The sequence below is a fragment of the Lissotriton vulgaris genome, chromosome 2_1 (genome assembly GCF_964263255.1).
Source record: "Lissotriton vulgaris chromosome 2_1, aLisVul1.2, whole genome shotgun sequence".
In the NCBI taxonomy this organism is placed as follows: domain Eukaryota; kingdom Metazoa; phylum Chordata; class Amphibia; order Caudata; family Salamandridae; genus Lissotriton; species Lissotriton vulgaris.
This window is the reverse complement of record NC_141687.1, coordinates 2,045,774,880-2,045,791,334: the sequence shown is the minus strand read 5'-3', so window position 1 is coordinate 2,045,791,334 and position 16,455 is coordinate 2,045,774,880.

Genomic DNA, 16,455 nt, shown 5'->3' with positions numbered 1-16,455 from the left:
CTCTGCCGGTAATGATGTCGAATCTGTTGACTCAGGGGGCCCGTTCTTCTCCATGAGGGAGAGGAAGAGGACGGGGATGGAAAGGACAATGAACAACTTTCTTCTTCCGGTGATTGGGGAGATGATATTAATATAAGTTTGGTAGAAGATGTTTTATCACCAGACTCCCCGAACGCTACAGTTAGGAAAGTCCCCGAAACACAGAAATCCCTCGCTATTAGCAATTCTAACATGATTGGTCAACCACAATGGCAGGGACTCGCGGAAGCTGAAGAAATTCAGGCTGAGGCACATGATTTTGGAGGAGAAGGGGAAGGAGAAGGAGAGATTACGCTAAAATCAATCTATAATCTGCAAACATCCATGTATAAAATTATTATGGCCCACAGAGAGGAAACTAAAGCAGAGGGGCTTTGGACACAGAGAGCTGTCCGTAAACTGCAGAATGTGGTTTGTCGATTAGCAAAAAACTGCACTGAAACGACCACGAGAGTTCAAGAAGTGGAAACCCGGGTTTCAACTGTTGAGGATGAGCTTTCCAGCCAGAAAACTTCAATCAGTCAGATGCAAAAAAATGATCTAGATATAGACTGGAAACTCACCGACCTGGAAAATCGGGCACGTCGAAATAACCTGCGTATATTGGGGATCCCGGAACTTTCTGAGGGAAAAGATGTGCGCCGATTTGTTGTTGATCTCTTTGCTGCAGCTTTCACTGACCTTTAAGACTGGGACTGGGATAAAGAGATCATAAGGGCTCACCGCTTTCCCTTTACTCAAAGACGAGATGCAGGGAGGGAAGCGACTCAACCCAGGGCAATTCTTATTTGTCTGCATAATTATCTCCTCCGTGAGATTTTGTATGATTTAGCCAGACCTACAAAAACTAGGAAAGGACTGGGGCACAAATTTTTTGTCCGACCCGATTTTTGTCAGGCAACTGTGCAGCAACGCTGGAGACTTAGGCAGTTAATGTCACCTATTCAAGCAAAGGGGGGCCAGGTGTTTTTACTAAACCCCACAAAATTGAAAAGTGTCTATAAGGGGAAGACAATTTTTTTTGTATCTGAGATTAAAACTCAGCAGTTTATAGACACAATGTAAGGCTATCCAGGGAAAGGCTTATTTCCTCGTCTTCTCTTTTGTTAGGATGGGGTATTTTTGTCTAGGGTGTTAACTAGGTAAGGCCAGGTTCGGTCAGCACAGATAGGGAGACTACTCCACGTCACCCACCATCAATGAGGACTTTTGTCCTTACGCCTCTGTTGGGAGGGTTTTGCGAGGGTGGGGGGGTAGGGTGGCTGTGTGGAAGGGGACGGGAGGGGGTGGAGGGGGGTTCTGGGGGCAAGGAAAAACAGTAAATGGTCAATTATTTGCAGCTAAAATTCAAATTGGGCTTGCTTTTGTGTTTTCTCATCTTAATATATTTGATATATTAAGTAACATATCTGAGGTCTGTGATAAATACTCAAATAGACAGGATAATGGGTAAAATATCTATATGTTCATGGAACGTGTGTGGGCTAAATGACAAAAAAAAGAGGTATAATCGACAGATGTTGAAAACTATGGCTGTCGATATTCTATGCATTCAAGAAAGTCATTTTGCGTGGAAAAACAGAGGGTGGCTTAAAGATCTTGGGCTAGAGATTGTCAGCTGCTCCCGACAGACCTCTACTGTAAGAGGAGTGGCAATATTAAAAAGATTTGGGCTGGGACAGGTTAAAAATATCAAAGAGGACCCACTCGGCCACTGGGCTATAGCTGCACTGAAATTAGGTGAAATAACTCTGACTATCTGCTCAGTCTATGGGCCAAATGCTGATGATCCCTCTGTTTTACATCAATTAAGCATTGAACTCGCCTTATGGCCGCCTTTGTTAATTATGTGTGGGGATTTTAATTTACATCTAGATGAGACTTTTGATTTATCTAGTGGCAATCCTTATGTCGGTAGGAAGAAAAATGTATACAGAGTTGTTAAAGGATTGGTCCAGGAATTTGGGTTGATGGACATAGGCTATGTCAGGGCAGGAGGGTTGCCTGGGCATACATTTTATGGCTGAGATACCCGCCACCCCCTCTCAACACAATCCCCAAGGATGGGAAACCGGAAACGGTTCTGAACTTTTGGAAGGCAGGAGGGAGTGACCCTCCCGGCCGTATTTATTAAAATATGAAACAAAATCAAAAACATTAATATAACAGTTTCATATTATGTACAATTTCATTTCCATATTACGATGTTTGGCTAACCTTAACAGATCTCTAATACAAAGGTTCTCCTAGCCGAACTAACATCCTACAAAACATTTGACTTGAAATTGTACATCCTAACGTTAAGGGCCAACGGCAAGGTCGTAACCGGTGTCAGATCCCTAAACCAGGAATACCCCCCTCACTTGTGAGGGGAGCGACCGCACAGAGGCGTACCTCAAGTGCATCTACCAATTTCCCTTTGACTTGACGGGGGCCCCAATGAACTCGACGCCATTTAACGGTCGTCCGAGGACTCATGTGAGGTGTCTAAAAGGTAGCGTAAACCCCCTCCCGAACCCCACACAACTTACCCATCTGCCGTCGCAGATGTCCTGGCCCCGGGAAATTCCCCAGGAGGGCCCGTAGCCCCTCCTATCCAGGAAGGGGCCTTGACCACCTTTCCTTTCCTTCCGGCGGCCTATCCTTAGAAGGGACCGCCTCCCCGTTGAGGGGCCAATGGCCACCTCCCCCGAGCGCTCCCATCCATAATGGGTGACGCCCCCCCATAGGGATCTTCCAATTACTGCTCACCGATCATGACCTTACCGCCCGACCAAAATAAATACGACAATTCTACCTAAATTACTAAATTACAAAACAATCATAACTTATTACAAGCATGATTACTGATCAACACTAGTGCAGAATTACTTTATTTGAAAAACATACTAAAAATGACCATTCTTTATTGCATATACAAATTATCACGACACTCATCACAACCTGCAAGAAATAGAGTTACCACATTAAAACTTTATTCAAAACAACTAGCTGTCCTCAGGGGCTGGTGGGTGGGTCAAAATTGGCTCTTCGTTCCGTCTCGAGCTCACGTGCAGCGGGGAGGTGCAGCTTCAGAGCACAGGAACAAGAGGATGCTTTCTTGGCTTGTTGCTCCTTTTATCCGTCTTCAGGGCGGGCGTAAACCCGCCCCCGCCTGCCTCCGAGGGCGTGGCCGTCCGCGTCAGTGTCTAGGACAACCCATTCCAGGGCGGGAAAAAAGCGCGCCCCAGCTACGCCGCTTCGGGCATACCAGCCGAGACTCGCCTCCCGCCCAAGATGGCTTCCCGGGGGGATCGTGGTACTCCACCATACGTTCGGGGGGACCGAATGGTCGCCCCTTTCCATATGGCTGAGATACCCGCCACCCCCTCTCAACACAATCCCCAAGGATGGGAAACCGGAAACGGTTCTGAACTTTTGGAAGGCGGGAGGGAGTGACCCTCCCGGCCGTATTTATTAAAATATGAAACAAAATCAAAAACATTAAAATAACAGTTTCATATTATGTACAATTTCATTTCCACATTACGATGTTTGGCTAACCTTAACAGATCTCTAATACAAAGGTTCTCCTAGCCAAACTAACATCCTACAAAACATTTGACTTGAAATTGTACATCCTAACGTTAAGGGCCAACGGCAAGGTCGTAACCGGTGTCAGATCCCTAAACCAGGAATACCCCCCTCACTTGTGAGGGGAGCGACCGCACAGAGGCGTACCTCAAGTGCATCTACCAATTTCCCTTTGACTTGACGGGGGCCCCAATGAACTCGACGCCATTTAACGGTCGTCCGAGGACTCGTGTGAGGTGTCTAAAAGGTAGCGTAAACCCCCTCCCGAACCCCACACAACTTACCCATCTGCCGTCGCAGATGTCCTGGCCCCGGGAAATTCCCCAGGAGGGCCCGTAGCCCCTCCTATCCAGGAAGGGGCCTTGACCACCTTTCCTTTCCTTCCGGCGGCCTATCCTTAGAAGGGACCGCCTCCCCGTTGAGGGGCCAATGGCCACCTCCCCCGAGCGCTCCCATCCGTAATGGGTGACGCCCCCCCATAGGGATCTTCCAATTACTGCTCACCGATCATGACCTTACCGCCACAGGCCGGATAGTTGACCGGCTATCCGGACCCCCCACAACCACTCCTGCCTAAAGGTCATGTTTTAAACTCTTTAGCCAAGCTATGAGGTCTCCTATGAGTAACTCGTTCCCCACCCGGGACAAATGAACCCCATCCCCCAAATACATACTGTCCCCTTTGATACAACCATGCGAAACAGAATGCAGTGTACATGAACGAAACAATCTACTCACTTTGTTATTTATTTTCTTTACTGAATGATTCAGAGCAGAAACCGAAATAGCCCCCCACCACACTTTCCGTGGGATCATATGGGACCATGCAATTGTGCACCCTGGAACTCTTCTTGCCAACCAACTTACTGTGGAAAGCATTGCCTCAAGAAGAAGTCGTCTACCAGTGGCCACCAAATCGTTGCCCCCAAGATGGACTATGATTATAGACGGCGGTGACCTTGTCCGCCCTAACAAACCCTTGAAAAAGGATTGAAACTGGTCAATACAGAGCCCGCCCTTTCTGTAGAAGGACACCCTGTACCCGTATTCCCCAGCTACGTGAATCATGTCACCTGCTTTGAATACGTCCGCGGCACGCCTCACGTATGAGTGGCCCACGACCCACACCTCCTTTTTCGCAGCCGGTGATGTCTGACCGCTGGTCTCCAGGTGTCGGGTCGACTGCACAGTCCGCCCCGCCTCGTAAGCTTGCGCAACTGAAAACCAAACAAAAACAAGAAGCGTGAGTACATCATTACAGCTTCACAACATGTGCAACCGCACATACCTTTTATAACAGTTCGAGGACCAACGCCCCACACGTTTTACTTCTTCTACACTCAGACCCCTGGCTGTAGCCTCAGTAGCAGCCCCTATCCGAAAGGAATGGGTCCCGAACTCGCCGGGGTTCAAGCCCGCGGCCAAAATCGACATCGCAAGCACCCGCTGGAACTGAAACCTCGTCAGTGGGGTGGCGTCAGCGTGTCTCAACAAGGTCCCCCCCCATGCTGCCACCCTCTGTGCTAAATATTCCTCTACGCACACCACAGGGCACATGGAAGACCCGGGGATCCTCTGAATGATTACGCAGTCCCCAATTGCACCCTGATCGGATTTGGACCTAACAAACGAGACCGTCATCGTCTCCTCCCTGACCTGGATGTGCTCCCGGCATAGTCCCCCCATCGTATCCTGCTTGTTCTTCGCCACTAATTCGCTTACGCGCATAGCCCCATGGAATGCTAGCGCAAATGCAGCTCGGAATAACACTGCTTCGTACTGGGATGAACATGTTGCCGGGAGTACGGACAATAACAGGGTCAGCCTATCCAGACCTATCGGGTGCCTCTCATCTACTCTGCGACCCTCAAGGCGTTGCCACCCACGTAGCGCTTTCTGCACAACGAAAGACGCTGCCGGGTCCTGGATCCCATGAGCCCTTGCCATAAAGGAAATGGCGGCCCGATGCCTCTGGGCCGTAGCTACTGATTTGCCTGCCTGATGTAAAGACAGCAGAAATTTTACTACTAACTCTTCCTGGCCCCAAAGCTCCCTCCTAGCAGTACCCAAAAAGGCCCAATAGGAACGGAACGCCCCTTCATATGCCTTCCTTGTCCTGGGTGCTAAACTCTCTCCCACGAGGTTTCGTAGTTCGGGGCACCGAGAGACCAGAGAGCTTCGGGAAAGGGTGCCGCCACCGGGTCCGCTGTGGGCAGAAAACCCCAGAAGGCCTGCATACGGAAATGAGAAAGCGCATCAGCCGCTTGGTTCAGTACCCCCGGCACATGCTTTGCCCGAAATAGCACATTCAATTGCATACACAATAACACAATTTCTTTGAGCAGCCTCAGAATCCATTTGCATCGTGCTGCCTGACTATTGATACACTCAACCACGGTCATGTTATCAGACCAGAACACCACAGAGTGATCCCGGAACCCCTCAGGCCAAGTTTTCAGGGCCACCAAAATAGGGAAAAGTTCGAGAAAAGCAATGTTACTCGTCAGCCCGCACTTGTGCCACCATGACGGCCATTTTTGAGCCGACCATTGTGTACCAAATATGGCACCAAAACCTATACTCCCCGCCGAGTCTGTCCAAAGCCCCAGCTCCTCGGAGGACACCGCCGGTTTGTTCCAGACGATTCGACCATTGAAATCCGCCAGAAATGCCAACCAAATGCGCATGTCCTGACGAACCTCTGCCGAGAGCCTCGTGCGATGATGACCTTCCTTCAGGCCGACCATGGCTTGTGCAATCGAGCGGGAAAAGGGGCGCGCCATAGGCATCACTTTCAGGGCAAAATTCAACTGACCCACCACCTGTTGCAATTGATGCAGTTTTACTTTCGTTGCACGAATACATGTTTCAAAGGATAACCTGAATTTTAACACTTTTTCCTTGGGTAATCTAAAACAACCTTCTTCCGAGTCGAGCTCGATCCCCAGAAACTCGAGCGAAGTCGAGGGACCCACAGTCTTACCTGGCGCCAATGGCACACCGAATTGATTCATCAAGGCACAAAATTCATGTAAAGCCTGTCCACACTCAGGATCCCCGGCTGCCCCCAAAAACAGAAAGTCATCAAGATAGTGCATAACATGCTGAAAACCTGTCTTCCTTGAGAATACCCATTGCAGAAAACAACTGAACTTTTCGAAATAGGCACAGGAAATCGAGCACCCCATTGGCATACATCTATCCATGTAATAGCGGCCCTGAAACATAAAACCAAGGAGGCGCTGATCGTCTGGGTGCACCGGGAGCAACCGGAACGCTGACTCGATGTCCGATTTTGCCATCAGCGCCCCGGGCCCCAGGCGATTCAACATGGCAACGGCCTCATCGAAGGATGCGTACCACACCGAACACACTTCCGGGTCATCGCGTCATTCACGGAAAGACCACGTGGGGCTGACAAGTTATGTATCAGCCGAAACTCACCCAGGTCCTTCTTGGGGACCACCCCTAGAAGGGAACAAACAAAGTTAGCAACCGGTGGCAAATCAAATGGACCGGCGACACGACCTCGAGTCACCTCCTTCCCAATCTTTACCTGAACCACCGCCGTATGCTGCAAGACCGACAGTTGATTCTTACAGTTTGCTACACCCCGAAAATCCCCCACTGGGATGCGGAAACCATATGAAAACCCATTTCGCAACACCCCAGCGGAAGCATGATCCGGGTATTCGTTGAGCCAAGGAATCATTGCCATGGTATCAATCGGAGTAGGTAAAGGCGCCCCTCGGACCATTTCAGACCTGTTTGGCGCTTCCCCTACCACCGTTATCACCCGTTTTGGCTCTGCACATGGACTCAGGATGGGATGGCTGCCCACACCCCCCACATTCATGTCTGAACTTGCATGACCCCTGGGGCCTTGTACATTTCCCTCTGTTAAAATTCCAACAAATCCCCCTTTTACCTGCATTGCCACTCGGCTTCGAGTGGTACTCGTTACCTGCCCCCGCCCGAAAGGGTGTCCCAGAGTATTGGCGGGAAGATTCACCCCCGTTACTCCCTGACAATGGCACTTTTAACATTCCTGTACTCTCCATTTTTTGCCATGACACGGAGTCGTAACAATCCCAAGTCAGAACTGGGTCGTGTTCCTTAGCTTTTCTAAAAATATTGTCATAGCAGAACCACTGATTGCCCCCATACGCTACGGAATACTCCATGATACGTGATTGATAAATAGGCAACTCGGTCAGCAACTCGGGCCTGCGCTCGCCCATGATGGAGGTAAAAATGCCCCACGCTCTGCCCCAAGTACCAATGTTTTCGTCAACCTTAAAGGCGGCCATTTTTGCGCGCCAAACACTCGGATGCATGAGCTCCTTTTGGCTCTTAACATGCTCCATCTCGTAATGGTCGGTAAGCAAAGAAAAAATGTTAACATACTTATTCGCCCAAATCTTTTCCTTAATTTCCAGTGGAACATGCTGAGCCACCTTCTCCCTTCGTGAAGGTACAGACCCCTCCCCCGCGATCGGCAATGGCCGCTTACCTGAACCAGAAGCTGCATTTGCCGCCGAACCTGGGCCTGTTGCATTTTCCGCCGCCGGAACCGGCGGGGTAACAGAAGATGGTGCCTTCGCAGCCTCCCTAGATTCCCGCAGTTGTCTCATTACTGCCCGGGCGTCGTCAGCCGTGGTGCCCTCGCTATCTTTTCCCAACCACGCTGCCAATTGTGCCGCTAACTCGGGAGGCATATCTTCCCCGGTCACGGGGGTGACCACCACGGGGATCTGATTCCCCTCCTTCGGCACCGGGGTTGGCTCCTCAAGTGGGGTATCGGGAACCGGGGTTTCCCCCCCAAGCGCCCCCCTTCTGGACCTCTTGCCTCTCCCACCGGGGACTACTCCCGGCAAAGGCCGTTTCGGTCCTCCCTCCCCGTTCTTAGCCGCCATCTGCTTCTTCAAATCGGCTACCTCCTTCATGAGCATGCGGAGCATCTGATCGGTACCGACCCGCTTTCCGACTTTCTTGGGCATTCTCAGACGGGATATCTGTAAGACAAAAGAAAGATTACAACGCTCAAAATTGGCTCTTCGTTCCGTCTCGAGCTCACGTGCAGCGGGAAAGTGCAGCTTCAGAGCACAGGAACAAGAGGATGCTTTCTTGGCTTGTTGCTCCTTTTATCCGTCTTCAGGGCGGGCGTAAACCCGCCCCCGCCTGCCTCCGAGGGCGTGGCCGTCCGCGTCAGTGTCTAGGACAACCCATTCCAGGGCGGGAAAAAGGCGCGCCCCGGCTACGCCGCTTCGGGCATACCAGCCGAGACTCGCCTCCCGGCCAAGATGGCTTCCCGGGGGGATCGTGGTACTCCACCATACGTTCGGGGGGACCGAATGGTCGCCCCTTTCCATTCTCCGCCCCACACCAGAAGCATTTTAGGCTTGATTACTTTTTTGTTGCTACAGCCCTTATTAATATTTCTGCAAATCTATCATATAGGGTTCTACCTAAGGTTATTTCTGACCATAATCCTATTGTTCTTAGTCTTGATTGGAATTTTTCACCAACCCCTAGACCATGGTCTTTCGACTGCAAACTCTTGTAAGACTCATCCTATATTGAACATATGAGTAAATGGATCCCTGAATTTTTTGAGAATAATAAAGGGTCCGCTGCTCTTGTAATAATTTGGGATGCCTTCAAGTGTGGGGGGTTCAGGGGGAAACTTTGAGCTACTCGCTTAGAAAACAGAGGGAGATTAGAAAGAAGGGGGAAGCTGAGATGCACAAATTGAGAGATCTTGAGATACAATTAATGCGGGCGTGTAATACAGGATCGGATATCGACAGAATTTTAATAGATTTATTGGTCCACGAGGTCAGGATCCATCAATGCTTTGCCATGCAATTTGCACAACAACTTACTGCATTTCGTGAGGAAGTTTACGAGGTAGGGGAAAACTCAGGGAAACATTTGGCTAAAAGGCTGCGGCAGAAGGTTGTGTTTTCCTCTATAGACAAAATAATAGATGATACAGGGAAAACTGTCAATGATACCTCAGAGATGTTGGAGGTGTTCAGTGGATTTTATTCTAGGCTTTACACAGAGGATGGTGGCTCGGACCTTAAAGATAGGATATTGAAATTTATGGAATTAACTATCAATGGCACTGTGGCAGAGGAGGAAAAGGAACAACTAGCCCTTCCTATTTCTTGGGAGGAAATAGAGTCTTCTCTTCTATCCTTAGCGCAGGGGAAGGCAGTAGGGCCCGATGCTAACCCTCTTGAATTCTATAGGGTTTTTCGATTCATTTTAAAGCCTGAATTGGTCTCTTTATTAACAGTAGCACAGCAGGGTACTCCCCTTTCATCGTGGCAAGAATCAACAATTACGGTTTTTGTAAAAAAGGACAAACCTCCTTTTCTCCCATCTTCCTTTCGTCCTATCTCATTAATAAATGCAGATAGCAAAATTGTTTCCAAAATTTTGGCTTCTCGACTTTCTGCTGTCATAACTCCACTGGTTTCTAGATTCCAAAATGGTTTTATCCCCGCACGTGACACGACTGACCATATTCGGCGACTCATCACTTTCCTAGACTAGGCCCAGGCAACCCGATCGAATATTGGAATAATTTTGTTAGATGCTGAAAAAGCTTTTGATAGGGTTGCCTGGGCTTACTTGTGGGATATTCTGAACAGAAAAGGATTTGGTGAGGGCTTTATAACTGCACTGAAGACTATGTATGTCACCCCCAAAGCACGTACTCGAATAAATTCACAGGTATCCTCAATTTTTTTAATTACCAGGGGTACCCAACAGGGGTGCCCTTGTTCTCCTTTACTTTTTGCACTTTATATTGACCCTTTACTTAATTATCTTAATTTGGAAGAGAGGATTAAACCAGTTTTTCTGTCCAATGTAAATTATCGGGCATTAGCATACGCTGATGATATTGTTGTCGTAAAAATGTAAATGTAAATTGATACTTGTATAACGCACTACTCACCCACAAGGGTCTCAAGGCGCTTGTACGAATACCGCTGTAGAACCCATCCTGGCTTTCCCTGTGAGGCGTCCACTCCTGGACACCCCCAGGGTGAAGGCCAGGCATCCTTAGCATTGTGGGGGCCGTTGTGGAGATTAAGCAAGCTATTGCCCAGAGTTGCAGAGTGAGACTCCATGATCGGAATAGGCACGAGGCGAGAATTATCAGGTCCGTGGAATTTTGAGCCCAAGACCCGCCGAGGCGGGGAATTGAACCCTGGTCCCGGGCCAGACCTCTGCATCAGGGTCTGCCTCTCTAACGCGGTTCCAGCAATTAACGATCTGGCGTCAGAGTTCGGCACCTTTCCCGGGTATAGACTAAACTTGTCGAAAACCCAGATCTTATGTGCAGGGCATAACATGCCGACCAATTTCCCCACTGTTTCTGAGGTTACGTATCTTGGGATCAAAATCTCGCTACCTGTATCTGGCATCCCGGATTTAAATAGGAATCCAGTGCTTGCTAAGATCAATTCCACATTGCAACGGCTAGATCATTTACATTTATCCTTGCATGGTAGGGCCAATGCTTTAAAAATGTTGATTCTACCTAAGGTCTTATACCTTTATCGCTCTATACCCTTGGAATTTTCCCCTATTTGTGTTAGAAATCTAGAAAGGGCAACATCCAGATTTTTATGGGGGTATAGACGACATCGAAAGGCCCTCAAAAAAATGATTCTTAGCAAAGATTGTGGAGGATGGAATGTTCCGTATTTTTTGTTTTATTATTTTGCGGCAACTCTGCAATTTATTAGTCTGTTGATAATGGGGGAGCGAGCTCGAATACCTGCCTGTAGCTCTCCCTCTATATATGAGATGACTTTAGGAGAAGGAGCAAAATCCCATTTTCTTAAGATGACAGAGCCCAGTTATTATAAGAAGACGAAATTTAAGACACTGAAAGCAGCTTTTGAGGTTTGGCAAAAAATTCGGAAACATTTGGGATTAACTAAACTGAATGCATACACACCTTTCGAAGCATCTGGCTTATTACCATCCGCAATCTTTTGTGATTTCTCAGCGATTATTTGGAATTCAAAAGGTGTTTGCTATTTGGGCGGCTTGTTCTGTGGAGGCCAGCTGGCCTCTTTTCAAGAATTACAGAGCAACTACTCTTTAAGTAAAAACTATTTTTTTTAAGTTTCTTCAAATTCGTAGTTTCCTTCAAAACTCATCACTTGTCTCAGTTACTAAAAGGAATAAAATTCCCCTTCTGGATCTTTTGCACAAAAAAACACCAATAGGCACTCTTTATTCTTGCCTGACGCAGGAATTTGGGGATGATTTAACTGAATGTCAGGAGAGGTGGGTTGACAAATTGGGGATATCTGATATTAAGGTTTTTGAGTCAGTTAAAATTGCCTCCGAATGTTTAATAACTGGGATGATGAAATCTCAACATTTTATGTGTTTACACGATCTTTATTATACCCCTAGCAAAGTTGTTAAATGGAGTACTACAACTGGGACAAAATGCAATTGCTGTGGTTTGTACGCAGCAGATGCAGAACATATGTTTTTTGGCTGCCCTAAACTTGGAGAGTTCTTTAAACAAATTGAGAATTTTCTGGGTGCCGTGGTAAAGTCTAATATTAAAGTAACGGCTGAGATGGTATTAATTTGCTTAGAGGCAGGTGTTTCAGGACCTAAACCTTTAACCTGCTTTCTTTTTATTTGTATAGGATTAGCTCGAGCATGTATTACCAGGGAATGGATTAATTTAGATCCCCCTTCTTTTTTCAGTTGGAGGGAACTAAAAGTACTAAAAGTAGTCTTTCGCAATATACATGTACAGATCCTTCCTTTAGGTTCTTGCAATGTTCTGTCCATTTTAACCCAATATGTTGCTTTCGGAGGAATTATTTTTTTCAGGAACATTATTACTTGATCACACTTCCTCATAACTTCAGGACCTGGAGCACCTGTTTTAGTATCCCTTGGTTATTCTGCTTTTGGCCAGTCAACAGTAATTTTACATTCTGTCTGTACCACTATGTCGAATAATCCATGTAAATCTTCCCACAATACTTTTGAAACTTTTACAAATCTGTCTACTTGCCTATACCATTCTACAGGTTTTTTTTGCAATCTAGGAAATCATTAGTAAAGGACAATATATCTTGTCTAGTCCAAGGTACATGTACATAACCTCCTCATGGTATTTCTCTCATAGGGAATTCATTAATCTCGAGTTCCTTTTCTTTGACAGGAAATGATAATGACGTTTTATCACTAAATTCTTCTCTTTTCTGTACCCACTTGCTTCTCCATCGTTCCACATCTCCCCATTTCCTTAATAGCACAATTAATTATTTTATTTGGGTCAACAATCCTGAAGTATTTAGATTATCCATGTCTTTCTCAGTGAAATCTACTCTGTAGGGTTTTTTGTAACATTTTAATTTTTGCAAATTCTATTCCCAATTCATTCGCTGTTTCTTCCAATCTGTCATGTAGATTTTTAGCCCTCGATGTAATGCTTTTACACATAAACATGAGTTCATCGTCCTGATATGTTTTTAATCTCTCAGTTCCAATTGTTCCAATAATTAATTCTTCCATATCTATTTTTAATCTAACTACATCAAAAAGGTTAGGTTCCTGATCTTTTAATTGCAAAGTTGTAACCTAATCACTCAATTCTTCTGCTGTTGGTCCTACCAGAGTCTTTGTCAAGTCAGTTCTATTCATGCTTCTTTCGGGTGTTTCAGATTCTGACTCTGCACCCATGGAAGTTATATATCCTGGACTTCGATTTATAGTTAATTCAGGTGGTGTCATGCAACTAGAGTTTCTAACTTCATTTAAATCTGGATAAATCTTTTCCCTTACTTTTTGTAAACTTGGATTCAAAGGGATTGTGAACGATGGTTCTTTTATTCTTTGGTTTTCAAAAACAGGAATTACAGGACCTATTGTTACTGGCACAGTCACAGCTTCTATGTTTTTAGTAAGTTCTTGGGTTTTCTCAGTTAATTAATTTGTAGATCGCATTAATTCAGTTCCCTCTTTTCAAGAGTACTTGTAATCTCACATTACGGTTTTTGGGTTCCGGTAAATCTAGTCTCCATTGGTGGAGCATTTGGTGCCACCACTATAGTACTTGGTTGATACAGAGGGGGTCTTCTATTTAAAATCTCCTCCATCACCTTGTCCTCTGTGTCACTGATCCCACAATTCCTTCTCTCTATTTCCACATTTTTCCTTTTCACTGCACATTTACATCCTACAACCTCATCAACTTTCCTCTTGGGATACATTCCATCTCTAATTTCAGCATTTCTCCATCTTCTCATTCTACCCTCATGAGTTGTTCCCCATAGACCACTTAGACTACACCTACGTTTCCTTAAACCTTCAAATCTTTCTCGCTCTAACTCAAGCATTTCATCCTCCTATTCTGCCAATGCTTCGTATTGAGATGGCCTGGGTCTTGGTTCAAGCTTTGTCATGTTCTCTCTCAAATTTCGTAATACTACTGTACTTAATGAACCTACTTCTGGAAATGCCAATACTCCATCATTTGCAGTATACTTCGCCCAATTCTCTAACCAAATGCAAGTATGATAGCCATATTTTGTCATCATACAGGATGCAGGCATTTTTGGCGGAGGAAATAATTTTCCCTCTCCAGTGACTATTTCCTTATCCTTTTTAAACAGATTCTTAATTTTCTGAAACCATGTAGGTTTCTCTCTTTCTTCTCCGTAATAGTAATTCATTTTCCATAGACTTTGTGCTTCTAAACAAACGTACGCTCTATCTCAAACTCTTCCGCTATACCCACCTATCACAGCGTGGTTCACACTAACGCACCAATCAGAATAGAATATGGCACAGTTATTTCAACCTATGCTTGCATAGTTCTCGCTAAAATACCTATCTGCACTCAAAGCATCCTAGTCACGTAGACCTATCCCAGCACGACACTTTTTGATGTTAGCTCTGCTACAACTTCTGCTGCCCCTCCTTTACAAAATTTATCGGCAAAATATTTCTGTACTTTATACAACTTAAATCAGTTAGTTACGACATAAAACATTTCTATTCGTCTGTTTCGCTAACACCAAAGTGATAGTTTACTCAAACTCGCAAAAAATTCTGTATTTCTAGTAGACAGCGCTTCCCTCTTTTCCACCACAGAATTTTTAGATAAAGCAGCACTTCCCTCTACTTTGCCCTTCTAACAAACCTGCTACTCTCCCAGGGCTAAGTTTTAACTAGAGTACATTAGACTCCTGTGCCTAGAGCCAAGATTTACAGGTGTCCTTCGCTCTACATTCACCCTTTCAGGTTCAGGTTTTAAAGTCTTTATTTCGATTATTAGCAATCATAAAAGACATATTAAAATACAAAAGAATATAACTGGTTCATTTAAAATATCCAAAGGAAATCAATGAACATAATTATTATTTAGACACTCACAAAAATACATAAGTGCACAAACAAAAGAGCATTTCTTAACAAGTGAATAAAACAGGATTAAATTTCAATTAGTGAATAAAAAAACCTGAATATTTTATGTAGAATTTAAAAAAATGGGAAAAGACAAAAAATATTTAAAAAAGTTAGGATTACAGTTTTAGATCGCGAACAATGAATGCAGTTAATAGGACATAGTCGTAGGGTGGTTTAACAGGTGTATACTTAAACTAAACAGATTATGGCAAATAGCAGAACGACTTTTGCACTTGGCGCTAAGACGAGCGCTTTTTTAACCTAAGGAGCCAAGCCCAGCCCAAGTACTTTGCCAAGGCTACTACAAAGACCTCTGAGGTGTTAGTCCTGAGCACCTGTATGGCTTCCATTGCTGTTTTATATGGTAAATTTTGGAACAGAGGTTTTAGCCATTTTTTCCGAGGTGCTCCATACCTAGGACAGGCAAAAAGGAAGTGACCTTCTGACTCAATATGACCTAAGCAGCACATACAATAAGGTGATATCCCTGTGGACCATTTGTTCAGGAAGATGTTTAATGGCAAAGCGCCCACTCTAAACTGATGGTACAATTTCTTATCTAGCGGTCGGGAAATAACATCCCAGTATGGCTCTCTCAATAGGTCAATTTTGAATGTTAGAAACCTGCCTGTGAGGTCATTTTTATTGGACAGCATCACTCTTTTTAGGCAGGTAGTGGCCCAATATAGAGATTTAAATTCATCTTTAGGTGGGAAGGGATTAGATTGTGGGGATGACCAAAGATGTTCCAAGCCCATGTCTATCAGAATTGTTTTTACAGCAATGAGCCATGGTATTTTCCCTGAACCCCTGATGGACCTAACTTCTGACAATTCCTTTGCAAAAAGGAATAAGTCTGGGGATGTCCATATTCGTCTCCACAATGCCACTAACCTAAATCTTGCCATTTCATTTATGGGGGGGTGCCAAGATCTAGGCAGAGAGGGAGCGAGGGTGTAGACTGTGGAAGGCCCACTAGGTTTCGGAGGAATCTACATTGAGTTTTATACAGATTAGACAAGTCCATATGACCCCATAGATATGCGCCATATAAGATGACTGTAGAGATTTTAACATCATAGATCTTAAGGGCCGGCAGGACCCGTCTAGTGATTGATTCCTTCTGCTCTTTAACGAGACACACAGTAAGCCTGGCAAGTTTGAGTTGTTGCATATTGATCTGATCCTTCCATCTCAGACGGCTATCAAGGGTGACCCCTAAATAGGTCATGGTATCAACCTGTTCAAGGTTTACTCCATTCATCTTCACTGAACTTCGGACTGGGTGGTTTTTTGTGAAGACCATAAATTTTGTTTTCCCCACGTTGACTACCAGGTTGTTGATGGCACAAAACTCCTCAAAGCGGTCCAAAG